Genomic DNA, 24,405 nt, shown 5'->3' on the forward strand with positions numbered 1-24,405 from the left:
TTCTGCTAAACTGACAAATTCATCACAAGGTTAAATATTTAAAATTGGCATTTTTTTTTGGAGGGAAGGGTGTTCTTTCTTACTGGAGAAGAAAATGGCCACCTACTCCAGGATGCTGGCAAAAATTAAAATGAATATTTACAACCAAATGGTGGAAGTTTATTTTATTTATTTATTTATTCTATTTATTTATTAGATTTGTATGCCGCCCCTCTCCGTAGACTCGGGGCGGCTCACAGCAATAATAAAAACAATGTATAACAAATCTAATAATTTAAGAAAAAAAAACACTAAAACCCCCATTATTAAAAACAAACATACACACAAACATACCATGCATAAACTGTATACGGCCTTGGGAGATGTTTCAATTCCTCCATGCCTGACAGCAGAGGTGGGTTTTAAGGAATTTACAAAAGGCAAGGAAGGTGGGGGCAGTTCTAATCTCCAGGGGGAGCTGGTTCCAGAGGGTCGGGGCCGCCACAGAGAAGGCTCTTCCCCTGGGTCCCGCCAAACGGCATTGTTTAGTCGACGGGACCCGGAGAAGGCCAACTCTGTGGGACCTAATTGGTCGCTGGGCTTCGTGCGGCAGAAGGCGGTCCCGGAGATATTCTGGTCCGATGCCATGAAGTTAACAGCTAAGGCAATATTTTTCAACCTGGATATATGGATATTTTGGATATATGGATTTCAACTCACAGAATTCCTCAGCCAACTTCACTGGCTAGGGAATTTTGAGAGTTGAAATCCACATATCTTAAAGTGACCAAGGTTGGGATTGAGAAACACTGAATTAAGGCAAGAAGGAATCTAAAGAACTAGGGGCCAAAACAGACATTTCTAGGCTAAATCCAGAAGAGAGTCCAACTACTGATATGATAAGAGGCAAAAGGAAAATCCATTTCCATATACAATTTATATCAGAATCATGAATCAAGGTAAACTTGAAGATGTCAGAACAAAAATGTTAAAAATGAATATTGACATCTTAAGAATCAGTGGTTCTAAATTGTCACTCGGGAGACCAGTAAATCTTTTACTGTGGACAAGAAAATAGTAATATAAATGGAGTAGCCATAATTGTTAACAAATAAATACTAAAGTCAATGCTTTCATAGAACCATATAATTGATGGGATGAATATTATAGTGGTCCAAGTCAATGCTACAACTACAGATGTAGAGGATATTAATTCTGATTGGTTCTACCTGGACTTGTAACAACAACAAAAAAAGGAAATGGTGACAGGAAAAATTATCCAGGCAATTTCCAAAGAAGAGTGAAAAGAGACATGGAGTTATATCCAATTAAGTAGATCAAAGAAATGGAGGGTAAAATCGATTTGGAATGGCAATACTGTATATTTAAGAAAGTTAAAGAAAAATTAGTTAACTATTTTTTGGAAGCATGCACAATAATGAAAGACAATATAAAAATTAGCAGAAGACTAAATAATTAGATCCTATTATGAATAGAAATGTCAGCTTAAAAGAACTCAAAGAAGCAGTTACTGACAGATAAAGCTGGCAAACTGTTGTTTATTAGACAATAGTGGAAATTTAACAATATTCCCTTCTCATGCTCCCCAACATACCTACTTAATAGACAGTTTTGGGTCTATTGATGAGGTTTTGAATTAAAAGAGCAGATCTTAACAGGTTCTGACTTCAACATTTGGAAACAAGTGGGTCTTGGATGGAGATGGAGCTCAGAAAAAGCAAAAGAGCTTGGAGGTTTGGAACTCTCAAATAATCAGTCAGCTGCGGATGCAGAGAAGGTAATTGAGTCACCCAACTTAGAGGTTAAACAGGAAAAGTTTCTCACTTGGGCAGCAAAATCAAGGGAGTAGAATAAAAAGGCATAGTGAAAATCACGAAAGGCAAGATTCAAGAAAATAACGGTCCCAGAGTCAGTGTGATGAAGGAGAAGCTTGATAAATAAAGTTCCAAAGTTGAGGCTAAGCATGCACTGGCTCTTGGGGGTGGGGAAACTCTCTTTTTCTTGAATTCTTGCGTTCCTACAGAGTTATGAGATGTGTAGCCACCATAAAGCCCTTTTATATATGTTTGACCTTTTCTGTGTGCAGTTGCTGTCAGAAAACCCAGAACTTCTGTTTGGCTTGATTCTGATTCATCAAGTAATAGAATCTGGTTTGGAGGGAATTTTTTATATCCCTTCACAAGGCAATTTTTTTGAAATTTTCAACAAACCAACTGCTAAGGGACATGCTGAAGGTGAACAGTGAAGAGACACTCTTTCTTTTTTTTGGGGGGGAGGCAAACTTCTCTTCAGTAGCTAAGATTACTTCCTCAGATTTATGTCTCAGAATGAGAAATGGCCATTACAGTGACTGACACTTCTGATTATAGAAAGCCTTACTCAAATTTGTGATCCTACAAATTTGATTCTTGAACCCCAGGCAATCGAATTCAAACACAGACTCTGTCTTCATTTGTTGGGTTTATGTTTCTTTTTATTTGCATACTTATTATTATTATTCTTTTGAATGTTTATTTGGAATGACCAGACTCCAGAAGAAAATATGTTTGAATTTGAATACTTTATCCATATGTATCAGAATGTCCATATGAGTCTTGATCACCTTCTAGAACAGGACTGTAAAACTCTCAGCTCACTGTCCGGTTGCTGTCACACGCTGGCCATGCCAACGCCCGGTTTAGCAAAAGGGGAAAAAGTCCCACTACATCATGTGACACCAATGTGATGATGTGAGTTTTACACCTTTGTTCTAGAACATAGAATTGTTCCATTGAAATTGCTAGAGCCACAGTAATATACTTTTCTGCCTTGCGAGATTGAATCTAAGTATGACCTGAACCTAAAATAACAAACCCCCATGTTGGGTACCATGGGTGGATTCTTGAAGTGCTGCAAAGTCCCTGAGGGGAGCGATGTCTTCAGAGGGACTTAGGGCAACCCAGCCATGGGGGGTCACTCACGAATGCTAGAAAGAAGACTTGGACACATCTCTCTCTGGGTGAAATGACACAGTATTGAGCTGTGCACCTCCTTTTATTGGGGGAATATGCAAATGGGAATGATTACACATACATGTCAAGTGATATACAAACATCCAATAACGTAACTCTAAGATATGACACAACTTCCGAGTCCTTCCTATCTCCATATGGCACATAACCAGTTTTCCACTGAACAAATGTCTCTTATGGCCAATTTCCTGGGACCTTTTGTTGTTTTACATAGCTATCTCCTGTTTACCACAAAACAAGGTCTTTTATCACAGCCTTCGTCCTGTTTACCCCAGGCAATGTAAATTGCATCCTTTGATCACACAGTTCTTTTCCTGTCGACACGTTCTTGTTATCCGAGGAGAGTTGCTTGAACTGTTTTATGGCCAGTCACTTCCTTAAGCAGATTTCACCAGAAATGCAGACTCACTATGTGACCTACGTGCAGTCCTGTCCTGGCTAATGGAATCGGAGTGTATAAGGCATTTATGTCAGAAGTCCAGATATAGTGTAATCCTATCCTAACATGCTATGGCAGCTACAGGTTCTAACTTACCTCGCCACTGGTTCACTTCCTTCTGCGCCTCATGGGCATACATGCATTTTGTATGCATGCACAGTATTGAAAATTCAAAAATAATTCCAAGAAAAGCCATAAATAAGATGGCGGTGCATGCACAGTACTGGAAACTTGGCTTCTGTGCATGTGCAGAAGGAAAGGAAAAATATCAGAAAAATCCCCCCTCCAAAAAAATCCCCAAAAAAGATGATGGTAGCCACAGACCAGCACCAATGGAACTGGCTCCTTGACATCACCAGCAGTTTGCTACTGGTTCGGGTGAACCAGTCCAAATCGCCAGGAACTCACATCTGCTGGGTACCTTCTAATTAACTTACAGTTTCTTAGTACAGTAGAACCCCGACTTACGAAACTAATTGGTTCCGGAAGGAGGCTCGTAAGTCGGAACGCTCGTATGATGAAACATTGTTTCCCATAGGAAACAATGTAAAGTCAATTAATCCGTGCAACAACAAAAAAACCCGCTGCCGCCGAACGCGGAAGTTAGCGTTCGGCTTGCCCCCGAGCCCCCCAGGCCGGCTGCGACATTTTAAAACACGCGCGCCGCTTCGCAGCTGTCTCCTGAAGCCGAATGCTAACTTCCGCGTTCGGCTTCAGGAGACAGCTGCGAAGCGACGCGCGGGATATGAGCGCCAAGGAGCTGTCTCCTGAAGCCGAACGCGGAAGTTAGCGTTCGGCTTCAGGAGACAGCTCCTTGGCGCTCGTATCCCGAATGTGAGCTCGGGAGGCGAACAAAAATGTCGCTCCCCTCCCAGCTTTTATCTCGAGTAGCTCGTAAGTAGAGCTGCTCGTATGTCGAGGTTCCACTGTATATGACTTGCTGCACATCATAGTGTTTTGTTATACCAAATCTTGGATTATGTTCTATAATATATGAAGAACAGTATGATGTTCGTCTATTGTGTTTGAGGAGGACCTTGACATCTAATGGGTTGTGGGCTATATGCAATGTGTCCACAGATGTCTGGTAAGACCTATGCAGGCATGAAATGTCCTGCCACAAGTTGGGCAGGCATGTGTGGGCACCATTGTTGCAGCATTTGCATTTGCAGCCCAGCCACTTCTCTACTGCTCTGAATGTTCCAAATTTGTACAGTGATACCTCGTCTTAAAAATGCCTCGTCATACAAATTTTTCGAGATACAAACCCGGGGTTTAAGATTTTTTTGCCTCTTCTTACAAACTATTTTCACCTTACAAACCCACCGCCCCTGCTGGGATGCCCCGCCTCCGGACTTCCGTTGCCAGCGAAGCACCTGTTTTTGCACTGCTGGGATTGCCCTGAGGCTCCCCTCCATGGGAAACCCCACCTCCTGACTTTCGTGTTTTTGTGATGCTGCAGGGGAATCCCAGCAGCGCAAAAATGGGTGCTTCACTGGCAATGGATGTCCGGAGATGAGGTTTCCCAGAGAGGGAAGCCTCAGTGAAATTGCAGCATCGCAAAAATACAGAGGTCCAGAGGTGGGGTTTCGAGGACTTCGGTGTTTTTGCGATGCTGCGATTTCACTGCTGCTCCCTTCTCTGGGAAATCCCACCTCCAGTCTTCCGTTGCCAGCAAAGTGCTCATTTTTGTGATGCTGGGATTCCCCTGCAGCATCACAAAAACACGGAAGTCAGGAGGTGGGGTTTTCCATGGAGGGGAGCCTCAGGGGAATCCCAGCATCGCAAAAATGGGTGCTTCGGCTGGCAAAAGGGGTGAATTTGGGGCTTGCACACATTAATCGCTTTTCCATTGATTCCTATAGGAAACATTGTTTCATCTTACAAACTTTTCACCTTAAGAACCTCATGCCGGAACCAATTAAGTTTGTAAGACAAGGTATCACTGTATTTGTATTTATTAGATTTGTATGCCGCCCTTCTCCGAAGACTCAGGGCGGCTAACAACAATATAAAAAGACAATGTAAACAAATCTAATATTAAAAACTATCTAAAAAACCCCAATTTAAAGAACCACTCATACATACAAGCATACCAAGCAATGCTCTGAATGTTCTTCTGGCTCAGATGTCTGGCAGCCTTGGTGGATCATCATACTGATTAATGTATAGCTATAAATGAAGAACAGCTATTCTTCCCACTAATGTCAATGGCGGAATAATTTCTAGATCTTACCCAACATTTGGAGTTTTATTAAGTAAAGTCATTAATAGGCCCTGAGTGGGTTGTTTATTTAACACATGAACACTTAACCTTAAAGCCCTATATAATCCCGAACAGTATATTAAAAACTGTAGAATTTGTTCATGACTAAACCACTACCTCCTCCTCCTCTGAAAGACTGCAGGGAAACATGGTCGGTGAAATGTGTGGGCCTAAACTTTAGGTCTTTTGTTTAAGCATTTGTGCTTTTGGAATGAGCTTCAGGATAAAATTGATTCCTTGTGCCAAAACATTTTCGAGAATTCAGCCCAAATATGTATGAATTGGGGTTCCCCCTCCCAGGATCTCTGCAAAGATAAGCACGCAGTTTATTGCTTAATACCAAAAACAAACAAGTAGCAAAGGTTCTGAAATTTCTCATTCCAGATAGTTGAAGAGAGTTGCTCTGTATTCATTTATTTATTTATTTATTGATTGATTGGATTTGTTTGCCGCCCCTCTCCACAGACTTGGGGCGGCTAACAAAAATGATAAAAAACAACATGTAACAATCCAATTTAATAAAACAACTAAAAACCCTTATTATAAAAAACAAACATACACACAAACATACCATACAACTTGTAATGGCCTAGGGGCAGGAATATCCTAACTCTCCCATGCCTGGCGACAAAGGTGGGTCTTGAGTAATTTGCGAAAGACAAGGAGGGTGGGGGCCGTTCTAATCTCTGAGGGGAGTTGATTCCAGAGGGCCGGGGCCGCCACAGAGAAGGCTCTTCCCCTGGGGCCCGCCAAACAACATTGTTTGGTCGACGGGACCCGGAGAAGGCCAACTCTGTGGGACCTTATCGGCCGCTGGGATTCGTGCGGTATCATGATCCATAAGAAAACCTAAAAAATTGTCCCTAATCTGAGAGGAGATGGGAGGGGGAAAAGGAAAGCAAACAAAATCTCTGAGTTTTGATGGCTAAGACAATTGGCGCCAACCTGCCTTCCATTGAGGACCTGTATACTGCACTAGTCAAAAAGAGGGCTGTGAAAATATTTACTGACTCCTCGCATCCTGGACATAAACTGTTTCATACCTATTGCATCAAGCATTACTGGCAGAGCAAGACTTCTAAAAAGTCCTGTAGACTCTGATAAAACATATTGAAAACAGGAACAATATAAATTTTCCTTTCACATTCTCATCTCCTATAGCAAGCTTTGCAGTCTAAAAAATCTGTCATGGTAAGAAACATAGTTGTTTAAAAAAGATATTACCCTTGGGTTTTATAAGTTTAATTAAAGGGGATGCCTATGTGTTTAGGCGTATAGCTTTCCTTTAAATTTGACTTTTCAAATAAAATAGGCATTTCAGATTATGTACTACACTACATTATTATTATTTAAATAAAATGTAACAAACAGAAATTGCATTGATTTCCATGTTCTTGTTGAGTGGGAAAGCACATTATTTTCCCCACAAGGTGGTAGTGTGGTACCATGATTACTTAACTTTTTACTTCTTGCAGATTCATTTGTTCTGAAACTCATTTTTAGACTGTTCAATGAGAACATTTGAAAAATTAATCATTTCTAAAAAATACTGTGATCACCATGTTACTGTTTTTATTTTGTAAACTGAATATAGATTCTGTTACAAGCCTTTTGCATTACTTTCTTACACATTTTTTGTTTTTAAAACTTTCATTTGCAAAGGTTTCTTTGTGAAAAAGATTTTTTTAAAAATGTTTTGAAATGCAATCAATGATTGCTGGAAACTTGGATTGAAATTCTGAAATGCTTATTGGGAAAGGGTGTAATTGAATTCACTGTGATTGTTAGTTGTTTTGAAGAGTAATTCACCAAATGCAAAAGCAAGGTTTCGATTTGTACTAGCATACATACAGTGCCGCAGTGCTTAGAATACAGTATTGCAGGCAAATGCTGTCCACAGTCTGGAGTTTGATCCTGACAAACTCAAGGATAACTCAGCCTTCCATCTTCTGATGTAAATAAAATGAGGACCCAGATCATTGGGGCAAAAGTTGACACTGTATCCTGCCCAGAGAGAGCTATAAAGCACTACGGTCAGTATTATAAAATGTGGTAATAAATGTATATATTGAAAAAAACATTAACTGTTAGTTCCATTCACATCATGTAGTATTATTATGATTCAAAATACAGTGTTCCCTCGATTTTCGCGGGTTCGAACTTCGTGAAAAGTCTATACCATGGTTTTTCAAAAATATTAATTAAAAAATACTTTGTGGTTTTCCCCCCTATATCACGGTTTTCCCTGCCCGATGATGTCATATATCATCACCAAACTTTTGTCCACCTTTAATAAATATTTTTTTAAAATAAATTTTAATAAAGAAACATGGTGAGTAATAATCTAAATGGTTGCTAAGGGAATGGAAAATTGCAATTTAGGGGTTTAAAGTGTTAATGGAAGGCTTGTGTTACTGTTCATAGCCAAAAATAGTGTATTTACTTCCGCATCTCAACTTCACGGAAATTTAACTCTCAGAACGCATCCCCCGTGAAAATCGAGAGAACACTGTACTACTAAATCATATGATGTAGGCCAGGGGTAGGGAACGTTGGCTCTTCTGTGACTTGTGGACTTCAACTCCCAGAATTCCTGAGCTAGCATGATTGGCTCAGGAATTCTGGGAGTTGAAGTCCACAAGTCATAGAAGAGCCAACGTTCCCTACCCCTGATGTAGGCAGTCCGTGATTTATGACCTCAATCGAGCCCAAAATTTCCATTGCTAAACAAGACAATAGTTAGTTGTGCCGCATTGTATGACCTCTTGTGCCATAGTCATTCAGAGAATCATTGCAATGAAGTGAATCATATGGATGTTAAGTGAATGTAGCTTTCACCATTGACTTTGTATGTCAGAAGCCAGCTGAAAAGGTTATAAATGATGGTCGCATGATTGTGCAACAATGCAATTGTCATAAACACATGTCAGTTGTATTGATAAGACAGAGTGGCTGTGGGTTTTGCCTCCCAAGGACAATTCCATCTGTCCATCCATTACCCTGGGGGGGAATTACTGACCCCCTCAGAGAGGGTCCGCAACTTGGGCATCCTCCTCGATCCACAGCTCACATTAGAGAACCATCTTTCAGCTGTGGCGAGGAGGGCGTTTGCCCAGGTTCGCCTGGTGCACCAGTTGCGGCCCTATTTGGACCGGGAGTCACTACTTACAGTCACTCATGCCCTCATCACCTCGAGGCTCAACTACTGTAATGCTCTCTACATGGGGCTACCTTTGAAGAGTGTTTGGAAACTTCAGATCATGCAGAATGCAGCTGCAAGAGCAATCATGGGCTTCCCCAGATATGCCCATGTCACACCAACACTCCGCAGTCTGCATTGGTTGCCGATCAGTTTCCGGGCACAATTCAAAGTGTTGGTTATGACCTATAAAGCCCTTCATGGCATTGGACCAGAATATCTCCAAGACCGCCTTCTGCCGCATGAATCCCAGAGACCGGTTAGGTCCCACAGAGTTGGGTTTCTCCAGGTCCCGTCGACTAAACAATGTTGTCTGGCAGGCACCAGGGGAAGAGCCTTCTCTGTGGTGGTCCCGACCCTCTGAAATCAACTCCCCTCAGAGATTGGGATTGCCCACACCCTCCTCGCCTTTCACAAACTCCTTAAAACCCACCTCTGTCATCAGGCATGGGGAAATTGATTCCCCAGGACTGTCTTCGTTTTATATATGGTTTGTATGAGATGTATGATTGTTTTTATATTGAGGGTTTTAAATTGTTTTAATTAATGGATTTGTACTATTTTTCTTGTTGCGACCTGCTCCGAGTCTCCGGAGAGGGGTGGCATACAAATCTAATAAATAATAATAATAATAATAATAATAATAATAATAATAATAATAATAAGTTGTCAAGCGCCTGAATTCTCTTCATGTGGAATGTCGCAACAGTTATAAGTGTGAAAACTGTTCCTAAGTCGCTTTTTTCAGTTCTGTTTTAACTTTGAATGGTCACTAAACAAGTGGTTTGTAAGTTGAGGACTGCTTCAGTGGTGGGTTCCACTTACCTTCCCTACTGGTTTGCATTATGTTGGAAGTGTGCGTTTCAGGTCGGGGAAATGACCTTCTGCACACGCGCAGAAGTCTTTGTGCATGCACAGAGAGTTATTGGCCAGCCACTTTCAAGTAGTGGCAATCAGAGGATCAGTTCAGTGGTATGGCCAGCCAACCATCGCTACTGGTTTGGCAAGTGGGGGCAAATTTCTGCCACCGATTTAGGTGAACCAGTTCGAACCAGTAGCAACCCACCACTGGATGATTTACATTGCTATTGTATGGATCAAGAAAATCACAATCGAGAAAAATTATGATTACGTCAGCTTCAACCACAACAACAGACGAGCATACAACAGATACAAACTTAAAGTAAACTGCTCTAAACTCGACTGGAGGAAATATGACTTTAGTAACTAAGTAGCTGATGCATGGAATTTACTACCTGACTCTGTAGTATCATCACCTAACCCCCAAAACTTTACTCTTAGACTATCCACATTTTCCCTGATTCCTAAGAGGTCAGTAAGGGGCGTGCATAAGTGCACCAACGTGCCTTCCATCCCCTGTCTTAATGTTTTCCTCTTACTAGTATCATATATATAAATATTGTTATATCTTTGTATACCACCAATACATACTTGACAAAACAAACAAGCAAATAAATATTTCTTTTTGATAGTGGCATGTGGATTAAGTGTAGACACCAGAATTCTAAAAGCCACAAGGGAGAATTCTGGTGAGGGAAGAAAGGTCTTACACACACACAAAACACCCACCCACCAATATAATATTTAGAGTACATTGTTACACTGGCCTGTTGAAATGTTTATAATATTCTCAATTCTCAGTTTTGGATTCTGGACAATTAGGCAACACCATTTTGTTCCCTACAAATTGGGCTGTCAGCACAGAATACCTCACAATGATTAGTAATAAACATTTTGATTTTATTTTTTTGTTTTTTAGATGACTGACCTGTCAAAGGTGTATTCATTTTTGATTAGTTGGTTAGATATTCAGGAGTACTTCTGACAGAAACAATCACAGCTCAGTTACACTCAGCAACATAAAATGTCCTGCACTTTTGAAGCCCAAATTAGAGGAGGCAAAAAGTCACAGATGCACTTTCAACTCTTCTCAGGAAAAAAATGGCACCAATATACAGGTAGTCCTTGACTTACAACAGTTCATTTAGTGACCATTCAAAGTTAAAACAGACTTATGATTTTTTTCAAAGTTATGATCTTTGCAGCACTCCTATAACTATGTGATCAAAATTCAGATGCTTAACAACTGGTTCATATTTATGTGTCCCAAGATCTTGTGATCTTCTTTTGCAGCTTTCTGATAAGCAAAGTCCATGGGGAAGCCAAATTAACTTAACAACTGGATAACTAACTTATCAATGGCAAGAAAGATCGAAAAATGGGGCAAAACTCACTTAACAAATGTCTCACAACATAAACTTTGGGCTCAATCTATCTATATTCATATTTATTCCATCACACATATCACACATTTGTTATTGGTCAGGATCAAATATTTTCACATTGCTCTTTAGTAACTATGATAAAATTATTAATCATTATGTTGAGCCTTTTAGCTTGGAACTTGAATTCAGATATACAGTGCTTGTTTAAGAATTCCTAGAACAGAGAGGAAGATTCTGGAGAATTTCCTAATCTAATGTTATGTTCTCATAAAAGAAGATGGAGAAAAAGCTACTAAAGTACCAGAGCTTCAGGAAGGTCTTAAGTTGAATTTGGAACCTTATCTATCAAGAGCTGTGGTGGCACAGTGGTTAGAATCTTGTATTGCAGGCTAACTGGGTTTAAATTGCCAGGAATTTCATTCCTTCTATCTTGATTGGATCAAGGTCGACTCAGTCTTCCATCATTCTGAGGTCAGTAAAATGAGGATTCAGATTGCTGGGGGTAATATGCTGATACTTTAAAAGGGCTGTAAAGCACTTTGAAGGGAAATATAAGTCAAGTGCTATTTACTCAGTGGTGGGTTGCTCCCAGTTCGGCCTGGCTTGGTGAACCGGTAGCGGCAGCGATGGGAGGCTCTGCCCACCCACCCGGCATGCTTCTGCACATGTGCAAAAGCTTGCCTGCATGTGTGAACTGGCAGCAATGGGTTTTAGAACCCACTACTGCTATTACTAAATGACTGTCTCTTATCTATTAGGATGTTACTGGTACCTATTATTACGGTATCACTTACTACAGGGTTGCTAGCCATGGTCCTGAATTCAAGCAAAGGATCTTGGAACTGGACCTGCACAGCTGCATATGTCAACCGAGGACTATCGAGCTATGAGGCCCATTCAAGGTACACGATTCACTTCTCCAAAGGGAGTCTTGGTTCCCATCTAGGAACAGATGGGAACCATTGCTCAAATCTTCCTCTTCCTCTTCCAAATTCAATATTGTGTCATATGTACTGTAGTTGCTATCAATAGGCCTTCTTGCTGAGTCTGAAAAGGGACAGGAATGGAGATGGGCAAGAACAAGTTTCCCTTTTAAAACAAAGAAGACATTGGTTTGTATCTGCCCTAAAAGCAAAGTGACAGCAGAAGGATGAGTTATAGGGGAAAGGAAGGAAGGAAAAAAAAAAGCAGAGTTGGAGGCAGAAAATGAAAATCAGGAAAGGAGATAGGAATAGACAGTTGGGAGGGAATCTTACCTTGCATCTTTTTTGATATCAGAGGAATCCAGGAAGCTAAGAAAGAAAGGAAAAATTGTACTTGAGTATCAAAACTTGCATGTGGTCATCCAGGCAAGGAGGGTGGGGGCAGTGCGAATCTCTGGGTGGGGAGCTGATTCCAGAGCCCCCCACCAGAGAAGGCTCTTCCCCTTGGCCCTGCCAAGCGACATTGTCTGGTTGACAGGACCTGGAGAAGGCTGACTCTGTGGGACCTAACCGGTTGCTGAGATTCATACGGTGGTATCCTTAGTCTGGTCAGCTTCAGCACATTATTTTATCCCCTGGTTAGGGCTTAAAAAAACCTTATTCGGAGTGAGTAACAATGAAAGAGTTTGCAAGCAGGTAAGAGCTGGGAACATTGTTAGGATTTGGTTAGGGCTGGAAAAAAACATTTGAAGCAAATAGAGCAATGAAAAAAACCCTGCAAAGACTTAGGGTTTGGAAAACATTCTTTGCAGAGAGTAACAATGAAAGAGCCTGCAAGGTAAGAGCTGGGAAGATTCTTAGCACCTAGTCAGGCTGAAAAAAAAACTTTGGAAAAGCTGCATTCAGAGTATAAGATGCACCCAAATTTTCAGCCTTTCTTAGGGAGGAAAAAGATACGTCTTATACTCCAAAAATACGGTAAGTAGCTGCTAGTGGGAAAATGTATAAAAGAAAGAAAGGAAATAAAAGTAAAGATAAATAAGCTGTTTATAAAAAAGACAACCATAGGCTACTCTTGTGACAGTATTCCATACTTAGAGCAACCATTGGACTATGAGTGGAGAAATGTGAGTGTCGATTCTACCTTATGCCTAAAATCAGCAGAGTGATTTTGGGCCAGTTACCGGTACTCACTCAATTTTCAGCTTCTGGAAAGTAGATAATTGTAAAAAAAAAAAAAGTGAAACTTGTTAAGGCAGTCACCAGGAGTCAACACCACCAGGACCCAAATTAAATTGTTAATTATATTGGATGAGAAATAAATAAAAATAAAATCAGCCTGTCCTCCATACTGAGATACTAAATTTCCTAGAAAAGAAGCAATTTTAAAGAAGAAAACTTGTATTAGAATTTTTCAGTTTATAATTCTGAAGCAGTAGCAGTGAGGGTAATAATTCTCCAGACTGAGTAGAAATTGTGCTACTTGTAACTAAATAAACTCAATGATATGGCATTCTCTAATGTTGGCCTGCAGATTGAAATGCTAAATTTTAGTTTCTTTGTTGCATATATCTATCCAAAGGGATTTCAGGAGTACAAGAAAATAATGGTGAGCACATTTTGAAAGTTCTCCCATTTAATAGATTAAACCTCCCAAATATAACCCTGTCTGTTGGTAACCACCTGGGAATCTTGATTCTTTGGAACCATTATCTTCCAGTAATGAAACAATTAATGTTGGATTCATGGAGGCAGTTATTCACCTGGGAAAATTATCTCCAGGAAATTGGTCTCAGCAAATACTCTTTTGTTATGTCTTGGTGCCTTATGAGGAGCATTCTGATGCTTGAATCCAGATGGGTTATGGACCTATCTATGCACGAAGGTACGTGTTTGTATGAAGCATGTTGATGATTTCCAGGTTCAAGTCCTGCAGGCATAACATTATGGATGGGTCAGGTCTGTTTCTGAAAAACCAGATCCTAAATATGGTTTCCTTTCCAAATTCTCTTTCCAAGATAATACTTTGCTCATGTTCTTCAATATGAGTTCAAAGATCACAAAATAATGTATATCAAAACATGTCATTTAAAATATTGATGTTCAAACATCATGAAATGTCAACTTTAGGTGTAAAGTTAAATCTTAAACTTTCAAAAAGCTGATACTGAAGCTATACATAATTTTGCCTAAGTATATTTAAATTGCTTATCTAGATGACTGGCTGCTATGTTTTGGAATATTGTTTGAAGTAAATACTGTATACCACACTTTTGGATAGAGATTATTAATTAAATATTGCATCTGCCTTTCTGCAAATAATCAATTTCCACACATCTGCGGCAGCATAAATAAAAGTATTGATGTTCATAAGAAAATGTAAAATTTAAATTAAAACAAATGTTTTATTAGTAAAAATTGTTTATATCAGTTTCGTGCCTTTCCTGTCTTTGTTTTATCAGAATTAATTCAACACACACAATAGCAATCACATCTGATTAAGATGTATTTTGGTTAATAGCACCTTGAGTTTTCAATGGCTTTTAAAACTTTCAAGTTTGTTTTGTCTGAGTCTTTTCTTTATATTTTATAATTATACTTTTCTTCAGAGCACAGAACTATTTAGACAATTTAACTGCCTCTGAAAATTAAAAAAAAACATAGAACTAGACAGACAATTGAATTAAGTTTAAGTTTAAGTTTAAGTTTAATCAGATTTGTATGCCGCCCCTCTCTGCAGACTCGGGGCGGCTCACAGCAACAGCAACACAATGTACAACAAATCCAATATTTAAATTAATTTTAAAAACCCCACAAGTTAAAACCAATCATACACACTAGCGTGTATCCTGTTGACAGGAAAACCTGCTTATCTTCCTTCAGAGCACTTTCACACACAATATGTTTTTTGCATGATCTCATAAAAGATGAAACTGTTAAGATATTCATGAACTGAGAGAACCATGCTAACAAGGTTAGCCAATGAATAGGCGTAGCAACTGAGTCAGCCAATAGGAGCTAACCGTTTCTGAGTCTGTGCAGAGAATCGAAACTGAATGCTTAAGCTTAAGGCTGGGCCTGGCTCAGTCTGTACTCTTCCACTCTGAACTCTGCTGAATTAAAACAAACTTTTTTGCTTATGGTATTCTAAACTCTGCTAATGGTATTGTAAATTCATCTGTTACTATGTTTTTAAAGACGTTCATGAATCCAGCTGAATGAGTCATCTGTGTGTGATTCTGGTTTTGATTTTTAGGCAACTAACTTTAATAGAAACACTTTCAAGTGGAGCAACTTCAACGGGATTAAAATTGTCAACAGCCCTTAGAATTATTCAAACTGTAGCCAGAACTGGACAATCGGATTATTTAAATACCAATTTTTGGAGAAAATAAAGCTTGATCATTGTTGCGTAGGAAATGTACTGTATGTAATCTTTTTTTTAATAAACATGAACAGTGAATGTCAACTAGAATATTGACTTTCGATACAAATAAAAGTTTAGGGAGTATTTGTTTTTGGAGAGTATTTTTCAATGCAGTAATAAAATAGAACCAAATTTGGGAGAATGGATCCCTTGCAGATTATAAACAGAATGTGAAAGCTGTTTATCTGGTTTCTAATCCTTTTCAAGGAAAATCATTACCTAGGGAAATCTAATGCTTGATCAAAATGTTTAGGATAATCTCTCTGCTATTAGAAGGTTGTGTTTATGAATTGCATTTTTTTTCACTTACCAATTCTTTGCTATCACCTCAAAATAAGGAAGTTCCTGGAAATCAACAACATAATTGTATAACATATTTATTTCCCAGTATATAATCTGAATGCACTTGGGGGAAAGGAATCCTCAATCTGAGTATTGCATTGGCAGTTCTGTGTTAGCAAAAACTTCAGAAGAGAAGGATTTAGGGGTAGTGATTTCTGACAGTCTCAAAATGGGTGAGCAGTGTGGTCGGGCAGTAGGAAAAGCAAGTAGGATGCTTGGCTGCATAGCTAGAGGTATAACAAGCAGGAAGAGGGAGATTGTGATCCCCTTATATAGAGACCACATTTGGAGTACTGGTGAGACCACATTTGGAGTACTGTGTTCAGTTCTGGAGACCTCACCTACAAAAAGATATTGACAAAATTGAACGGGTCCAAAGACGGGCTACAAGAATGGTGGAAGGTCTTAAGCATAAAACGTATCAGGAAAGACTTAATGAACTCAATCTGTATAGTCTGGAGGACAGAAGGAAAAGGGGGGACATGATTGAAACATTTAAATATGTTAAAGGGTTAAATAAGGTTCAGGAGGGAAATGTTTTTAATAGGAAAGTGAACACAAGAACAAGGGGACACAATCTGAAGTTAGTTGGGGGAAAGATCAAAAGCAACATGAGAAAATATTATTTTACTGAAAGAGCAGTAGATCCTTGGAACAAACTTCCAGCAGACGTGGTTGTTAAATCCACAGCAACTGAATTTAAACATGCCTGGTATAAACATAGATCCATTGTAAGATAAAATACAGGAAATAGTATAAGGGCAGACTAGATGGACCATGAGGTCTTTTTCTGCGGTCAGTCTTCTATGTTTCTATGAAGCTAATTTGTTTTGGATAATTCCTCAGCTATATGATCTGACATTCCTTTTGTGATATAAATTACAAACCTTAACCTTAGTTTTCTTAGTCCTGAGTGAGTCAATATTTGTTGTTCATTCTAATATTCTAATGCTTTGGCTCAGGTTTCTTTTCTTTCATTCTCAAAAGGCCAGTGCAAGGATGGCACAATTAAAACCTTACTTCTGAACACTAATCTTCCTATGTGCTTTCCATCTTATATCTGTTAATAAAGGTATTTATGATTTCAATACAATAGACTAATCCAAAGCGAAGCTTCTGTCAAACATGATACTCCACATGGTAAAATTACAATTGCCCTAAGAACCTTACATTTTGTACTTTTAACATTTTTATGCTCATTGACTTGATTGCAACCAGCTTCTAGTTCAGCATCTACTTATCACTGAATTATGAAAATGGCAAACCATTTCATATTTCTGCCCACAAGAAGTTAAGCTTAACCTGAGGGATACTTCACCTTTTCCTATTTAATGAAAATAGAATATTTTCTAGCATAATCGGGTATTATTATCAGGAATATTTTCTAGCATAATCAAGTATTATTGTAGATTATTTATATTTCATATCTGCTCTTAAAGTAGCTTTCAATATGCAATTAAAATCATGATCTAAGACCAAAGCAGTAGAAATAAAATGACAAGAATCATACAAGAGATTTAAGAAATGACAAGAGATTAAAAACAATTCAAATTTATAAAACAAGATTTCAGCATCGCAATAGTTTTGGGTACTTTTCTACAAAACAGAAACCTCAGGTTAGGTGTACAGGCGTTCTGTAAGGCATTGCAGGGTTAGAGATGTCCGAAAACAGGCTTCAAGATGGTCTTCCTTTGTAAATGCCTCATGCATGCTTATAGGAAGATTGGGATTGCTCTTGATGACCTACCAAACATAGCTGTCTCTGACCCTAATTGAAAGAAAAGCCTATATGTGTTCAGGATGCTCATGTACTATAAGATGTTCACAAGATGGGATTCCTACTTCCACAACTATAGCTCACCTCTTTTTAGCCCTCCTGCTTACCACAACTTTCTTAGGTATGTTCTGAGCAAGGGTGATTTGACCCTGTGTCTTCCTAGTACCAGTCAAACACTAACCACCACACCATGCTACCACCTTCCTTCTTGCTAAAGTTGAGGAATAGCAATTTTTACAAATTGTGTCTGTTTTTGTACACATTTATAGAAATGCATAAGGATTTCTACCAGATGGCTTTCATTCTGATCTTCTAAACCATGAAATCATATCATCAAATGAGTAACTAATTTTTCCTTTTGTATAGTTATCAATAAAAATTAGTAAAATACAAAAGCATCATCTTATCTTCAAGGGCAGGCAATTAAACTGGCATTATCCTCAAGTACTGTCTTTAATAAAAAACAGACTTAATATCTTATTCATGAGGACACATTAAGACATACACCTAAAACCAGAAAGGAATCATAAATATAGATTTGCATTTAGCTTTTTTTTTTTTTTTTTTAAATGAGGGTTTAAAATATTGATTGTCTCTGTAAAAATAGTTAATTTTGAAAATGCTTGTGTCCAGAGAGCATGCAACACTGTGTGAGACATTGCTTGAAAGACTCAGTAATAAATAAATATTTTTAAAATAAACTCTGAATTTGACTGAAGAGTAGTAAAGGCTTAGAAGGGTCCTTGTCTCTCTGTTGCTGTTTGATTTATAATGGGGCATATGAAAGACGGGCTTCATTTGTTAGAGAGTGTGAATGGAAGAGGCAGACAGAAGTGGTTTCAAAACAACAGCTATTTATTTGGCAACTATTTACAATCCAGCAAAGGCTCTGTCTGACAGCCAGCCCTTTTATAGGGAGTTACCAGACAGTCTAGCCTCGTGATGGCGAACCTATGGCATACGTGTCACAGGTGGCACATGGAGTCATATCTGAAGGCACGTGAGGCTTGCCCTATGTCCACTCAGCATGCATGTGCATGCTGGCCAACTGATTTTCAGCCTTCTTAAGGGTGGAAGGGAGGTCATTTTTGCCTTCCCCAGGCTTCAGGAAAGCCGCTGGAGCCTGTAGATGGCAGAAAATGGACACAACTTCCAAACTTTCGGTAGGCCCATTGGGTCTGTTTTTCATTATTTACAAGCTTAGGGAGGGTCAAAAACAGCCCAACAGAACTACTGAAAGTCCAGAGGCTTCAGTGAACCCTAAGTGCATGCGCCGGGGCGCATCACGGGCAGGGAGGGCATTGCATTATGGGTGTGGGTGCACACATGTACCCTTTCGGCACCTGAGCAAAAATCACTGGTCTAGCCAATGAGCAGTCAATATTTTTCCCTCCAGAATGGAGCACCTGATTGAAACCTATGTGCTTCAGTCTGAGAAAGTAACACCACTGTTTTCATCTTTTTGTATTTTGTTTATTGATTTATTATGGTTGAAATTTTAATGTAGATTTTTTCTATGACAATCTGCAACTCAACCTGGTTCATCAATCTTCCAAAAGTATATCAATCACCACCATAACTGAATCCATCCACCTTGCTTCTGCTCATCCTCTTCTTCTTTTTCCTTCTTCCTAGCTTTCTCCAGTGAGCTAGGACTTTAGATGACATGTTCAAAACAGAATAACTCAAGCCTTGTTATTTGTGCCTTAAAGGAGAACTCTGTGTTGATTGTTTCACAATCCATTTACCGGTAGTTCTCAACCTATGACCACAATTGAGCCCAACATTTCTGTTGTTAAGCGAGAAAGTTGTTAAGTGAGTTTTTCCCCATTTTACGACCTTTCTAGCTACATTTGTTAAGTGAATAACTGCAGTTTTTATGTTGTAATAAGGTTGTTAAGGGAATATGGCTTTCTCATTGACTTTGCTTCTCTCAGAAGATTACAAAAAGTGATGCCCTGACTCTGCAACCATCATAAATATGAGTCAGGTGCCAAGCATCTGAATGTTGATCACGTGACCATGGGGATGATGCAACTATCGTAAGTTTGAAAAATGGTCATAAGCCATTTTTTCCAGTGCTGCCATAACTTCCAACATTCACTAAACAAAATGTTGTAAGTCAAGGACTACCTGTACTTGATTTACTAGCTGCCTACGGTAGTGCCAGAAATTTTCTACAGAACCAAAGTTTGAAAATGTCAATATTCTTCTTATCCTGTTTCTTTTTCAAAGTATAACTTTTACTACTATTGAGTGTTACAGAGACGATCATTCCTTGCATTTTTCTGATTTTTGTAAGTATAAACATATCGGGGCTTCTGAATATTTTTTTCCTCTAGATAAAAATGCTTTCATCATTATTTAATGAAAAGCAGTAAGCAAGTGCTGCCAACAAATAAACATAAATACAGGATGGCATCAGTCGGCAGTTATGTCTTTTTTTGAACTCGCAGGTTGGTTTGAATTATGATGCAGCATAAACAGGATAGCAGTGATAGGGAGATTATTAGTGTTTGGCCAAAATATGCTATATGGCTTTCCAATAAAAGCACGTCACTAACAGATGTGCTTGATTCTTATATACTGTATATCTTCATAATCAATAGATGCATCTTTCTAAAAATGTAATGTTAGTTTGCTTTAACTTTTGTGATCTGGGTTGTAATTAAAATGTTTGTTCATTCATATATGGAGAGCAGGAGCTGGCTCCAGTACAGATATGAAGATTTCACTGCAAAGACTTTATTGTTAAAACATATCATACAAACTTATTCTATATGAATTCTGAAAACATGTCTCTTTCAGGAATAACTTCCTTTGTTTATACTATATACTTCCTTTTAATTTTTACAGGGAATGTAGTGCATACATATGCATCTTCTGCATATTAGAACAGATGCCTAAATTGATTTATTTTTCATATATATGATTATATGGAATCTATTGTTGTCTTGTACTTGCTGGTTTCTTATTTTGAAAATAATGTATTACTATGGTCAGTGATTAAAGTTGAATATAGTTTTTAGACTGTTGGAATAACGTAGGAGACAACCAGTTTGGTGTAATGGTTAAAGGCACTAGGCCAGGAACTGGGAGACCATAATTTCTAGTCCTGCCTTAGGCACACAGCCAGTTGGGTGACCTTGGGCCAGTCACTGTTTCTCAACCCCTGGAAAAAAGTAATGTGAAATCAGGGATGGGCTACCAAATTTTTTACTACCACACTGTGGCCGTGGCTTTTGCATTTTGTTTCAATATCTTTCAGTGCAAATTGAGTGCTCTGGGGTGGAGCTCCATTTTCGCTACCTCGTTGCGTTCCCGCCCTGTCTGGGCAGTAGCCTCCCCCCCTCGATTATCTACTATATAAAGTGTACACACACACACGCACACCAGCTCTTCTAAAATTATACTCATTCAACCTCATTTACTGCAATAGGAAAAACATACCCAGTGCCCAGAAGGGGGAAAAAAGAAATTTTTTTGCTACCAGTACTGCGTACCTGACCAAAATTTTGCTGCTGGAACTGGGTATCTGACTGTACCCGTAGAAACCCATCACTGTGACAAATCTATTCCAAACACTTGCAAAGAAAACTGCAAAGACCTGTTCAGCCAATTGCCAGGAGTCAATGCTGACTCAAAGAATAAATTCAACATAAAAACCTTGTGAACAGAGTCTTGCAGATTTTACTCAGCTATACCCAGTTGCTGACTATAGGGGGCAGTGTACATCTCTGTTTTAAAGCCACTCAGCCAGTGTTGTTTCCACAGTCATGTGGCCAGCATGGTATCAGAGAGGACTGTTACCTTCCCACCAAAATGGTTCCTATTTGCATTTGCGTGCTTTATTTATTTATTTATTTATTTATTTATTTATTTATTTATTTATTTATTTATTTATTTATTTATTTATTTATTTATTTATTTATTTATTTATTTATTTATTTATTTATTTTATTTTTATGCCGCCCTTCTCCTTAGACTCAGGGCGGCTTACAACATGTTAGCAATAGCACTTTTTAACAGAGCCAGCCTATTGCCCCCACAATCCGGGTCCTCATTCTACCCACCTAGCTTTCAAACTGCTACCATGTTTCCCTGAAAATAAGACGGGTCTTGTTTTCTTTTGACCCCTGAAATGTGGCCGTGGCCTTATTATCATGGGATGGGGTGGGATGGACCGTGAGATATGCATCTTACTGCAGCTGACGGCTTCGTGGCATCTCTCAGCCGGTCTGTGCAGGGAAACACCTTGTATAATAAAGAAAACATTCTCGCGAGTGTGAGCAATTAACAACTTCTTGCCCTTGCAAAAAGTTTTTCTTTAATGTGTGAGGTGTTTATTTATTTATTAATTAGATTTGTGTGCCGCCCCTCTCCGCAGACTCAGGGCGGCTAACAACAGCAAAAAGACAATATGAACAAATCTAATATTAAAAGTAATGTAAAAAACCCCAATTTAAGAAACCAATCATATATACAGACATACCATGCATAAATTTTATAAGCCTAGGGGGAAGGGAATATCTCAGTTCCCCCATGCCTGACGACAGAGGTGGGTTTTAAGGAGCTTACGAAAGGCAAGGTGGGTGGGGGCAACTCTGATATCTGGGGGGAGTTGGTTCCAGAGGGTCGGGGCTGCCACAGACCAGCCAAGAGGCGCAACAGATCTACCAGACTTAGGTAAGATGGGTGTCTTGTGGCGGGGCACAATTTGGAAGTGGCAAGTCAGGTGGGGGATGGGGCTAGTGCTAGAAAGGCACTGTCCTGAAGCTTCCCTGCTACTTGGTTTGGAGTGGCAGGCCCAGGTGCGGTGGGTGGGCAGGTGGGTGGAGCAGCTGTGTGGCTCGCTCGAATTGTGGGGATTTGGCCAGGTACTGAGCTGGAAGTGGGGGAAGGGTTGGTTTCCTTACCCAGTTGCCTGCCCTCCACTGTTTTCAGTGTGTATGTGTGTGTGCGTGAGACAGAGAGAGAGAGAGAGAGAGAGAGAGAGAGAGAGAGAGAGAGAGAGAGAGAGAGAGGCTGGATTTTGCTTCTATCATAAGCATGTGCTTCCCACAATTGCCTCTCCTTTTCTCAAGCAGCAGCAGCCGGGTACAAGGGGGAAAATTCCAATGGGCCTCATGGGTTTCTGCCTCATTGTAGCAGGAGCCTAACCAACACTCTCAGAGTGCAAACTGTGGTTGCCACTTGCTCCATAGCCACAAAGTGAGCTGTGGAATAGAAGGGCCCTTATCTGCAGGGTTGCCTAGTGCTTTTGGCAGAGTACAATGGAAATATCTCCAGGTACTGGAGAGAGAGAATTTCTGGCCCTCGCTCAATCAGCTGATTAACGGGCCACGGTTAAGGGGCCCAGCAGCCTTGAGGTGATCAGGGAAAGGAAGAACTTATTTTTGGGGGTGGGCTTGGCCTTATTGGTCATATTTTAGGTTGGCAAGAGATGGGACAAGGATAAGGGATAAGAACAGCAGCTCATCCCATTGTGTGATGGTCACATCTCTTAATTGCTGAGCCACTGCACCACCCTTGTGTCCAAGATAAAAATAAAACTGAAAGACAGAATTAAATTATTTAGTTATATATATTATTTCTAAAAATGAGTGTGGTAAAATACTCAAATTTTAATTCAGTAATAGCTAAAAGTTTAGGCTGTTTAAGTGATAGCTCTAAGTAGATAAATTCATTAATAAACGAATGCAATTTCACTGTTAGTTAACTTTGTAAAACCATGGAACAAAAATTTAAAAATTGTGCACTGAGGGTTCCCAAGATTCCAAATGAGGCAGATGATCATATGATGAACTAAAATAGTATTTAAGTAGAATTTAGCCATAATATTCTTCTGCGGGGTCTGTTTGGAGGAGAATAAGATTGATTGTTTTGCTGTGTCTGATAGCTAAAAGAAGTGTAATTATATCTTTAAGCCAATTTATACAAAAGAGACAATAAACAGCTGAAGTTAAGACATGAAGTTTGGCTAGTATAAAAGCTTACTTTGTGATTGGTAAAAAAAATGCTAACAGGAGATCTGGCTGCTGTATGTAGTCTCCTAACCCTTAATTCAGATGTTGGTTCCTACCAGTTTGCCCGAACTAGTAGCGACCTGCTGGTGACATCACGGAACTGGGTTTGTTGGTGCTGGTCTGTAGGCACTGCCATCTTTTTGGGGGGAATTCTTTTTGGGAAATTTTTTTGGGGGAAATTTTTTTCTGTTTTTTCTCTTCTGTGCATGCAGAGAAGCCAAGGTGACAGCACTGTACATGCATCGCCATCTTGTTTTTGGCTTTTCGGGGGGGGGGGATTTTTTGAAGATTTTTCAGCACTGCACATGCATGCACCAGTATTGGGCTGCAGCATGAATGGTCCGGTACACCATCCCGGTAGGTAAAATGAAGATGTGCACACATCTCCATGTCCCCTATGCGTGCGATATTTGGCTTCTGCGCATGTGCAGCAGCAAAGAAATTTTTAAAAATCAGCAAAATCTCATGCGCACGAGCGTCCTCACACAAGATTTCACTTCCTGCGCATGCGCAGAAACAGAATCTCATGCAAGTGCACACGAATGCCAAATGCACCCACGCCAGTCATCAGGAGTGCACTGGTAGCTCCGGCGATGAGGAGCCCTTCCTTGGCACGCACCCATGAGGCATACCCATGCAGCATGGGAAGAAGCGAATCAGCAGCAAGGTAAGTTCGAACCCAACCCTGCCTTGCCTACACTTGCTTAAACTATACCATTTTTGAACATAACATATATAAGTCAAGAATC

Source organism: Erythrolamprus reginae, chromosome 1 (assembly GCF_031021105.1).
Source record: "Erythrolamprus reginae isolate rEryReg1 chromosome 1, rEryReg1.hap1, whole genome shotgun sequence".
In the NCBI taxonomy this organism is placed as follows: Eukaryota; Metazoa; Chordata; class Lepidosauria; order Squamata; family Dipsadidae; genus Erythrolamprus; species Erythrolamprus reginae.